The sequence below is a fragment of the Stylophora pistillata genome, chromosome 1 (genome assembly GCF_964205215.1).
Source record: "Stylophora pistillata chromosome 1, jaStyPist1.2, whole genome shotgun sequence".
In the NCBI taxonomy this organism is placed as follows: Eukaryota; Metazoa; Cnidaria; class Anthozoa; order Scleractinia; family Pocilloporidae; genus Stylophora; species Stylophora pistillata.
This window is the reverse complement of record NC_142519.1, coordinates 38501695-38512492: the sequence shown is the minus strand read 5'-3', so window position 1 is coordinate 38512492 and position 10798 is coordinate 38501695. Positions and strand designations below refer to the sequence as shown.

General features: G+C 38.1%; 2 long non-coding RNA genes across 3 annotated transcripts in view; one reads left to right on the top strand and one right to left on the bottom strand.

The window, feature by feature from the left end:
* The window catches only part of LOC148742395 (uncharacterized), a 280537-nt gene that overhangs the window by 59202 nt on the left and 210537 nt on the right, over nucleotides 1–10798 (bottom strand). The window lies entirely within an intron of this gene.
* LOC148742403 (uncharacterized) lies at nucleotides 9034–10635 on the top strand. Its single transcript, XR_015988461.1, has 3 exons — nucleotides 9034–9096; nucleotides 9843–9914; nucleotides 10381–10635. It is a non-coding gene; the product is annotated as an uncharacterized LOC148742403 (long non-coding RNA).

Sequence of the window (10798 nt, the reverse complement as noted above, 5' to 3'; positions counted from 1 at the left end):
AAACAAGCACAGTGACCCCCAATTTGTTTTCAGGTGTTTGCTAAGAACAGTCTAATAAAGAATATTTTTGAAGAAAAAATTTTTGTTAGTAGAACATGATTTTTTTTGGATAATAGTTCCGTACTTGGTGTATTTTGGCCAAGGTCAGGATTCAAGCTAAGAACGGAACTTTCCAAAAAAGTGAAAAATCCCCACAACCAGGCAATCAAAAACAGCTAAAAAATGAAGCAATACTGCTTATTTTAATAAAAGAAGCTTTAATTTCAAAGTAAAATTTTGTGTCTTTCAAGTTACCAAGGGTAAATTCTGATAAAGGTGATTCGAAATTTTAACGCACAACCAGGGAAAAATATCCCATTTTAGGAGCCTGCTGACGTGTAAACAAGCACGGTGACCCCCATTTTTTTTATTTCATGAATGTTAAATATACCAAATTTAAAAAAAAGTTTGATAGTCGAAAAATTTGAAGGAAATTACCTTAAGGCAAAACGTGGAATCTAAAAACGGAATACGACGCTGAGAAAACCGTCCTCAAGCTGGATTTCAATTGAGATATCCGATTCAGGAGCACGTGGGTTTCTATCTTTCACGACTTTTGAGAAATCCAGAGAGGGATTTGCGAAACTGCACCTGTTCAACAAAGGGTCTCCTTAGAAAGTTTCTTTCTCTTTTGACTTCAATTTCGCTTCTCCCCTCTCCCCCCCGCGTTGTTTTGTTTTCACGCCTGGTGTGCGTGATTTTTTGTGAACTGGCCAATCGCGTTGGGGACATTGGGCTTGGCCTTGACATTGAAAAGAGGCTGTCGTGTGCATTTTGCTCTTGTATCTTAGTCTTTTTTATTTATTTTCAGTACGCAGTTTACTTTGGATTGCTGTTGTCTAATTCCTCAGTTTGGAATTTTGACAAGCTTAAGGAGTTTTATTCAACTAACCAATGTGAATTTCAATGACATAATTTCCAGGGAGAAAACTGTTAAAATAAGATGTTAATAAATGTTATTAAATTGTTATGATTTTAGAAATTTCTCTGTTGTTCAGCTCTGCTCTGAAATTATACTGAAACAGTTGTTCGCGTCAGGTTCGGCGAATTTTGTCGAATAATCTCCTCGAATTCGTGGCTAAAGAACTACCTTAAACGAGCGCACAGTATTCAAGGTCGTGGCCAAGTTATACGATCCACTGGCTGAATTTCACCTCTTTTCACAACGATCAAGACACTCTTCCAAAATCTATGCAAACTGAAAAATGGCTGGGACGACCTTTTCCACGAGGGACTTTCTTTCAGATACTCGCAATAGTTATCTGATCTGTCAAAGGCCGTAGGTATCCAGATCCAAAGATGTTATCTTTCAGACGAGAGCGTAATTTCAATTCAATTACGCGATTTTGGAGATGGATCGGAAGCTGCGTATGCGGCAACAGTTCATCTAAGAGTTGAGACGAGACAAAGAGTCTACATTTGGTTATTGTTGTCTTTGAGTTTTCGTTCACGCCTATTTTAAATCCCTCAGTTTGGAATTTTTTACGAAGTGAAAGGAGTTTTATGAAAACTGAGTGTTGTGATCCATAGTTAGTAGAGGGGATTCTGACCTCAGGAAGTCTCCAGCTGAAGATTGACAATGCTAAGATAGAATCCAAATCAGCTTGTGATGTTCAATTGGTCTCAGCATATGACACCATGCTGTTGGACTCAGACATAGATAACAACATTGCAAAAGATGTTTTGGACAGCATTATTCATTTATATGTTACTGTACGGTGCTTCTCACTGGCCAAAGATGTTATACAGAAACACAAAATTCAATGTAAACAAAGGAAGACGAAAACATTACGAAAGGAAATTTGTACAGCCTGCAAAGAACAAGAAAGGCAGATATAGTTAGAATTAAGAGCCTGCAACAATTTGTCAATAAGTAATTTATTACAAAAGATTAATTTGGTAGCTACAACCTGCAACATATTAAATATTGCTCATTAATGATTATTTTATAGACAAAAACGAGTATAAAGGCTATATGTTTAAAGTATCTAACATAGAGTAACTTATTTATTTTCAGCCAGTCTTCTCGCCACTTCTTGTATTCTGTGTTTCGCGGCGCCGGTAGCTTCCAGATTTCAATTCCTTTACTTCTCCTACACGTTCCACAGCCAAATACTGAACAATTTTCACCTGGCATTATGTCCACTGACTTGATTAATGTTTTTAGCTATATTTTGAAGGTAAGATGTTGCTCGATCACGGAGAAAATCCAAAAACTTAAACGATACGTGACTGTCGAAACAAGCCCGCGGTGCCATTTTGGATTTGTGTGTGCAGGGTCATTGTCACGTGACCTCGATAAAATCGAACAATAACCTATCCGACTGAAGTTTGCCGCGTTTCCTAACCAGTCCCCTCTACTAACTATGTGTGATCATTTTAATTACTTATTTTCCGTTGTGAAGAGTGCACCTGTAGGCGAATGATGAGTTGAAAAAAACGTTCAAGATGACTTGGCAAGGACAATGGCTAGGGATTTAAGCAAATTTTTTTCTTCAACAAGTTTTCTATGAAGTGTCTTTGATAAGTTCCTTTTACTGGAAAAATGTGTGCAGCGGTAACTTTCCACTGAAACTTTCTGGTGTAAGAATCCTGTAAATAAATACGGCTTATGCTTTTTCTCTCATACGCGTGTTCTCTTTCTCTTGAATGTCCACATAGAGTCATATATTTTTAGCGCTTTGTTTAGCCAAAGACTGGAAACATTTTTAACACGTATTTGTTTGCAAGTGTCTTATTACTTGACTTTTCCTCGCTCACGGCGCCCTAAAAGGCTTAGAGCAATATGTCCTCGTTAAAAGGTTATTCTGATTTCATTAACTATATCGATCAAATATCATAAAAAAGTATATGCCTGCCTCAATGAAGCAAAGAGAAACTGCTCACAGCAAAGTAATCGAAGCCAGGCAATTGAAAGCCACTACATAAGTATAAACTGAGTTTGGTCAGTTAGGAGAGCAAAGATACCGATCACAGACAGTTTCTAACAAGCACCACAGGAAATAAGGCAATCTATGAACTGCATGGCTTTAGGGTTGGTATGACATTCGTACTTAGCTGCCCGCTCCCGATATTGACGATGATCTTTATTCTGACAGACATACTCTACGAAATTAATATTGATAGATGATTAAATAAGTAATAAAAGGCAATAGGAAATAACTAAAAAGCTGACGTTTTGAGTATAAGCTCTTCGTCAGAGCGAATGGAGGAATTGTGGGTTGTGTGTGGGTCTTCTGCAGAAAGTGGAGCTACGCTATTGGTGGGAACATGGTGACGAGATAAACATGAGTAAATTAGTAGAATGAAAAGCGTTCGTTGATACCTATGGGGTTAATAGTGCCCATTTGAAAGATAAAATTTTGTTCAAGAGTTTTGCGGCTCTCCGAGCTACCTAAATGTAAGGAAATACCGCAGATTGCCATATGCTAGTCAGAATGATTAGGTAGATTAAAAGGTCTGGCGTTTTTCTCGTCACCATGTTCCCACTAATAGCGCAGCTCCACTTTCGGCATAAAACCCCCACAAAACCCATAATTCCTCCATTCGCTCTGACGAAGGGCTAATGATCGAAACGTCAGCTTTTTCACTCTTTATGGTGGCCAATTTACAATTTCAACTTAGTTGATATTACCAAATGACCTTGTTACCCCCACCGACGCAGAATCACAGTTTCCTTAGAAACTTACCCCTTTATTCAATAGAAAATAATGTCTGTCAGCATCCTCTTTAAAATTGCTAAGATTTTCCTTCCTTGGAGTTTGACTAAAAGAAAAAATAGACAGATAGGTAAAGAGATGAATTTTTAATTAATGAACTATTGATCAATAGAGAGAGCGATAACTACGATGAATGGAATTTCCTTCTGTATTTGATTTTGACGGACAGGGTAATAAAATTAACTAAAACTGATAGTGAGGATCACGCACATGAGAATATCAGCTGAGAGTTCATATTCTCTTGAAACGAAATGATGATGACGTTAAACGGGATAAGTTGAGCGTCACTGATTCACACTGTCACAGGTCACGGATAAAGTTATGAGTTAGGGCCTGTTTACACGGAGGTGCAGGACCCAAGGTAGATGAGGTAACCCGCCTGGCTGTGGTCGGAAAATAAAATGCCTTTACATACAATCTTACAACCCTGTGGTGCCGGGGTAAAGTTCGTCGAGGTTATTGTTGCGCTTGTAATTAGGGACTTTAAGCATAGGCGTCCCAAGCTGACGTCTCGAGAAAGACGAAAGATTTATTCTCGGAAACGTTTGTGTTTATTCATAAAAGCGCCACGCGATGTGTTACATGGTGTTAGGTTACGCAAGGAACGTACCGTTGACAATTTGAACCTGTTTTGAACCTAAAAGATTAAGATCTAATTCTAAGCGAGAGCGTGGGACGTTAAAAAAAAAGGAAAAAACAAAAAAAAATTAAGAAAATTAAAAAGGATAATAAAAGCAACGAATATAACGTGTTGAGTCTCCTTACTTTTTTTTCCTCGGCGGCTTTGTCGTTTACAGTCCTTTTAACGCTTTGCTAATACCTACCCGTTCGAGCAGCATTATTATTAGGTATACAGTTACAAAGAACGTCGTTAAAACAGTGTTGTAACGACCATTGGCGATAGAGCGGCCACGGAAATATGATAAGGAGACTTGACATGTTATGTATCCGTTTTAATTTTCACTAATTTTTTTATAATTTTTTCCCTTTCTTAACGGCTCACGCTTACGCTTAATTCGATCTTATTATAACAACAACAAACATATGAAACATATGTGTGAACTGCGGTTATGAGACGTATATGAGAACGATCCTTCGCAGTAAAGCACTATTTGAGCAATAGTGAAAATCAGACCTGAAAAAAATTTCAGGCCTGTACGGGACTCGAACCACTGACCTCTGCGATACTAGTGCAGCGCTCTACCAATTGAGCTAACAAGCCAACTGGGAGCAGGCCATCAAATTAATTCGATATAAACCCGTAGATGATAAATCAAACAACAACAAACATATGAAACATATGTGTGAACTGCGGTTATGAGACGTATATGAGAACGATCCTTCGCAGTAAAGCACTATTTGAGCAATAGTGAAAATCAGACCTGAAAAAAATTTCAGGCCTGTACGGGACTCGAACCACTGACCTCTGCGATACTAGTGCAGCGCTCTACCAATATCGAATTAATTATAGTTAATTTATTATTATTAATTTATTATTAATTTATTATTAATTTATTATTATTATTAATTTATTATTATTAATTTATTATTATTAATTATAATTATTAATTATATCGAATTAATTTGATGGGCTGCTCCCAGTTGGCTTGTTAGCTCAATTGGTAGAGCGCTGCACTAGTATCGCAGAGGTCAGTGGTTCGAGTCCCGTACAGGCCTGAAATTTTTTTCAGGTCTGATTTTCACTATTGCTCAAATAGTGCTTTACTGCGAAGGATCGTTCTCATATACGTCGATCTTATTATGTTAGGTATTGCCGTTAATGACCTTTAGACCCCAAAATCACAAAGCACGCTTGGGTCGCCTGTGTTGATACGTTATACGGAAAAGTAGTGATAACGAAATATGGTTGATTTACAACGCTAATTATTCCGAAATGTGAATATTTTAGACTCCTTGTGTGTCCGTTGCAATTTCTGGTGATCTCTGCTGTTTTGGACTTGCATTGCCATCACTGTTATTCCTATTGGACTCCGTCTTATGGGACGTCATTTGTTTTTCCATAAGATTTTCACCAATAGGTCGATAACATATGAATGCGTGCAGTGTTGAGTTCAAAGTAAAAATGTAAGTTAATCACTTCCGAGGTTTCATTGGTAAGAGGACGTAAAATCTGGTGTTTTAACGTTTTAATTCTGTATGGGAAAGCTAGGAAAGTTTTACAACACGCTTGTTACGTATCAGAGCTTTTTACCATGGACGTGGCCTGGCTAGGCGGGTTAGCCCACTCTGAGGCGTTTGCGTGGCAAATTGTCACCTCGGCTGACAGGGTTACCCTACTTGGTAGACCGGGCTACCCGCTTAGGCGGGTCATCCCACTTAAGCGGGTCACTCCACTTAGACAGGCTACCACACCTACCTGGGGTCCCCCACCTCCATGTAAACAGGCCCTTTTTCACTTTCTCACTAACAGTTTCTAATTGAACGTTACTAAAGGCTTCTCACTAAGAGAATACGGTTTATAATCTTTTGCTTCTCACTGCCTTTAAACGATGGTGGGGAATTAGTTTTAAAAACTAACTTTAAATGTCATAAGACACAGAAAAGGAGAAATGGATAGTATATTAATTCTAATGCTTCCGTTATGTTTGTCCTTGTATTCGTTTATCTGCGAACGAACGAGAGTATGCAATGATGAGCGAAGCTTCTGCCAACATGACAAGCACTTGATACTCAAAATGTTTCAGAGTTTTAGAGCTAAGACGCGAATGGTGTCTTCTGATCAGTTTCAAGTTATCTTGAATGAATTGTTTTTTTATCTTTTTCTTATACCTTGGGTCCGAGACAAAATAATGATAGTATAGTGATACAAGCTTGGGATCTTCAAGAACTTGATAAATTGTAGATTTGAAAAAAACAAATGGGGATTAATCAGGATAAGCATTGTGCACAAAGCGTCTGTGTGAAATTTCGTTTGTGTGTTTGTGTACATGAGCGTGAGTATGTCTTTACTTACAGGTACAATATCAGAAACTGTACAAGTTCATTAGCACCAAAATTAGTATTCCAAAGTTGACCGACTTAGCATCACCTAGATGATTATAGACTGAAATAAGCAGTCTATTCTCATTTGCGTGAAGGCCGCCGCACGTCGAATTAGTAGATCGAATAACTCCGCACTCTCGTGGCTGAAATGCTATTGGCCGTAGAAGTCCTCAGGGAAATTCTCAAGACCCTTTATACGCTTTTTGCAAGCATAACTTCTCTCTCCTCGCACGTCTACTGACGCCACGGTCACAAGAACCTACTGATTCGCTGAGATTTGGAAGAAAGCATAGCTTTCTTTGCTGTTGCTTGTGTATAGAATCAAACTGTCTCTATGTCTTTGATAAGAACTCCTAATTGAAAAGTCGACAGAAGGGGCGTTGGTCCCGCGATATTCTTTGGTGCCTAATAAGTTGGAAACCATGCTTTATTGTGCAAGGTGACTTAACTCACTTTAAAGCAGCTGATCTTTCACATTTCCTGAAATAACAGGAAATTCATTTTAATTCTGAGACGAGTCTTTGATCAAAGGCATTGTGGAAGAACTTTCTTAGCGTAAAGCTGGAAACGTTCACCACAAAGGAAATAGCCTTAGCCAGTTGGTGGTAATATCATTATATCAGATTGACCTAAACTTATGATTATGCTCAAAGAGCGAAACAATGCTTCGCTTGTTAGCTCAATCTACTCTGCATTCAGTTTGGGTCAGTTATACCAGAGCGGAGTACTGGTGGCTCCTTATCAATTCAGTACAAGATTTAAGATGGAATAAACATGAAACCTGAAATGAACACAAATTAACAAAGGGTAAACACCACAGCGTACACTATTAGGGTTATAGATACATATGGGTGGTTGCTAAGCACGAAAGGGCCGTAAGAGTTGTGCGTGGCGATAGCCGACAGCGACTCTAGCTTCTTGAATGCTAAGCAAACCTCCCCAAGTGCATTAATAACTAAATAATGAACGCTGTAGCGTTTACCATTTGTTTTATAAGATATCACTGATAGATTGTAGCAAAGAGTTTTCTTTTATTTAACAAGTCTTGCGTGACCAGAAAAAACAAGCGCGCGCGGAAAACTAGCCTTTGCATTTGCTCACGTCAGCAGCGTACACTAATAGGCAAATGGTGGACACTGAATTGACCAATCAGAGCGCGCGCTTTACTTTGGTTATATTATAGTTCAGTTTAATTTCGTAATAAACTGGCCTCAAGCTTGTAGATTATTTAGATCTTTCCCTTCGCAGTTTTCTGGCTTTATACGAGGAAGTTTCTACCACTTTATCTTTGTCCACATGCGCGTTATTATCTCAAAAAATTAAAACTTCTCTGTTTCCCTCGAGTGATAACCCAGAAAAAGATAAGGAAGGTCTTCTTGCCTATCATAATTATCATAGGAAAGCACAGCTTTCCCCCTCTGTCGTTGCGCTAATTATAACTATTAAAGGAAAGTACAGCTTTCCAACTCTGTCATTGATGCATATCGATTGGACTTAATTTGCACCGCCACGTGCAAAATAAATCTCAAGTGAATGACCGTGAATGGCACCTAATTATAAAATGCACCACATAAGTAAGTTCTGCTCGCTAATTGTAACTATTAAAGGAAAGCACAGCTTTCCCCGGCGCCAGTGATAGAATAGGAAAACTATATGTATGCTTCCTTATTTTTATCATTTTATTGGGTTAGGCTATTTCTAATGAACGCAATCAATTATCTACCTTGCAGTAACATAATGGACTGCTCTTTTGTGATAAAGCAACAAGGTCCTACAGCTTAAACCATATGTAATAGGTGATAAACGCTGATAATTCTCCGAAAGCTATCCAAGTAATGATCTTGGCGAGCATAGTAAAAAGTTTCTGTAGTGTGCAAACCAACAGTTTTCATTATAAGAAACGTGACTAGGAAAGAAGGGTTGGTGCCATGCCCGAGTGATGATGTTAGTTTTCCAACATTAAAACTTGTACATGTCACCGACCTTTCTTTGCTAGTCACGCTTCTTATAACGAATACTGTACTCAGTGTGTTGTTTTGCACTTTGCACAAACTTTTTGCCGAACTCTTCAAGATGGAATTACATTTATTGCATAGGCGTTGAACATATGTTGACTCCAACGAAGTACTATTACGATTGTACTTGGAGAGGAAGTTAGTGATGCAAAATTTTTGGTTACGTGCGCCAGCAATAGAGTAGGAAAGTTGTGCTTACTTGCATTTATACGTTTATCGCTAGGCTATGTTTTAATTACTCATGTAATTATCTACCTTGCAGTAACAACTGACTGCTCTATTATGAGAAAATAACAAGGTCTAATGACCACCTTACCGCGGTTAGTGATAACCCGATAATTGTCAGAAGGCATAGCTTTCCAACATTATCACTCGTGCATGTCACCAACCTTTCTTTCTATCGTAGTTTCCATTCAAAAGACTTTCCCTTAATTTCATTCGAAATAGAATTAACAAAAACGTTCATTACTACAGTTTCCTACAAATACCCTCAGTAACAAGTTTTCTTCTTGGTGTTAATCTCTAAAAGGGTATATTTAAAAATAAGGACCGTCTTGTTTAAGACACTTGAATAAACACCATGAAGCGCTTTACAAGATATCATCGCCTCTTGAGCAAACTGAATGGGCTGCAGAATGCAATCAAATTGTTAACTTTGTCACTGGTGCATGTCTAATGAGATGTTCAATGCCATAAAACAACTCCTTTATCGAGAATTGCGAGGCATTTTATTTTCTTGAACTTCTTGTGAAGACACTTCCTCAGAAAGGTAACTCCGTTTTAGAAAACAAATGGGGGAAAATAGACAAAAGTTAAGGTCTTGCAGTCAGTTTTTTTTTTTATATCTCCCTCTTGTTTGTTCATGGCTGCACGAGATTTTATCTTCATATTTAGTTGCGTTTAGAGCAATTGACCCTCGCCATTTTGCCATGTCTAAGTTAATTTAACGACACACATTCGTCAGTGTTGTTGCCTACATGTTTTCCTCCCAATAATAATAATTACAACAGAACACAAAAACCCATAAACGGGCTAACGTATAATTTCTTTATTTTATTTTATCTAGATTTGTCTGCCATGTCTCCCAAGTTTGGATTATTGTTGCTTATGTTGGTGCTAATGTGCAGCATTCAATATTGTAAGTATAAACATACGCATGCATGTACAAGCACGCACTGACGGAACTATGCACATACGCGAAGCAACAACTACACCGGGGAGTCCTGATTTCTTGAGTCTGAAGTATGTCGCTTATATCGAATTTCTCAAAAATTACATTACAACGCTGTGACCTGTGGAATTTCATGTCATGAACCAACGGTATGGGTCACGCTGAGAAATTTTTTCAGGGTTATGGTCTTGCCAACAATGGGAAAGAGACGTGTTTTATCCGTAAGACTTCTTGAGAATTTTGAAAATCAATTGCTCTCCTTACGAGAGAAGATTCATGCTTTGAAACATGGAGTCGCTCATTCCTGTGTACACAAATCACGGGCAAAAACTGTTTTTCTTTATCGACACAACTAAGACACTGAGCAAAATTAATTCAAGTATTTCCAGTTTCTTCTCTTTAGTTAGTTCAGTTTTAATTATTTTTCTTGTAGGTGGAGCACACGGTATGTTTTTAGATTTGCTGAGTCTACAGAGCAGGTTACCAAGAGGAACTACAAACAGACTTACTTTCCTAGTTGATGGATCATTGTCCCTTCCAGGGATAAAAACTATCGCTTTTATCTTTTAGCACTGTTATGTAGGATCAAAGAAAGAATGTCTTATTTTTCGGTGTTTCACCGTGACCTGGTTTAAGTAGATGTATTTTACAGTTTATTTTAGATGGTAGTAAGCTCTTCACTTGAAACTGGCAGATCACAACGATATCCCTCCTTAGGCCTTCGATATCAAAGAGCTAAGAACATCATAACAACGTAATATCAAAACACTATCATGACAAATGAACTTGCTAAAGTGAACCCAAACACAATCTACGGTATGTACGTCCTCCTGAAGTTTTCTATCGGTGAT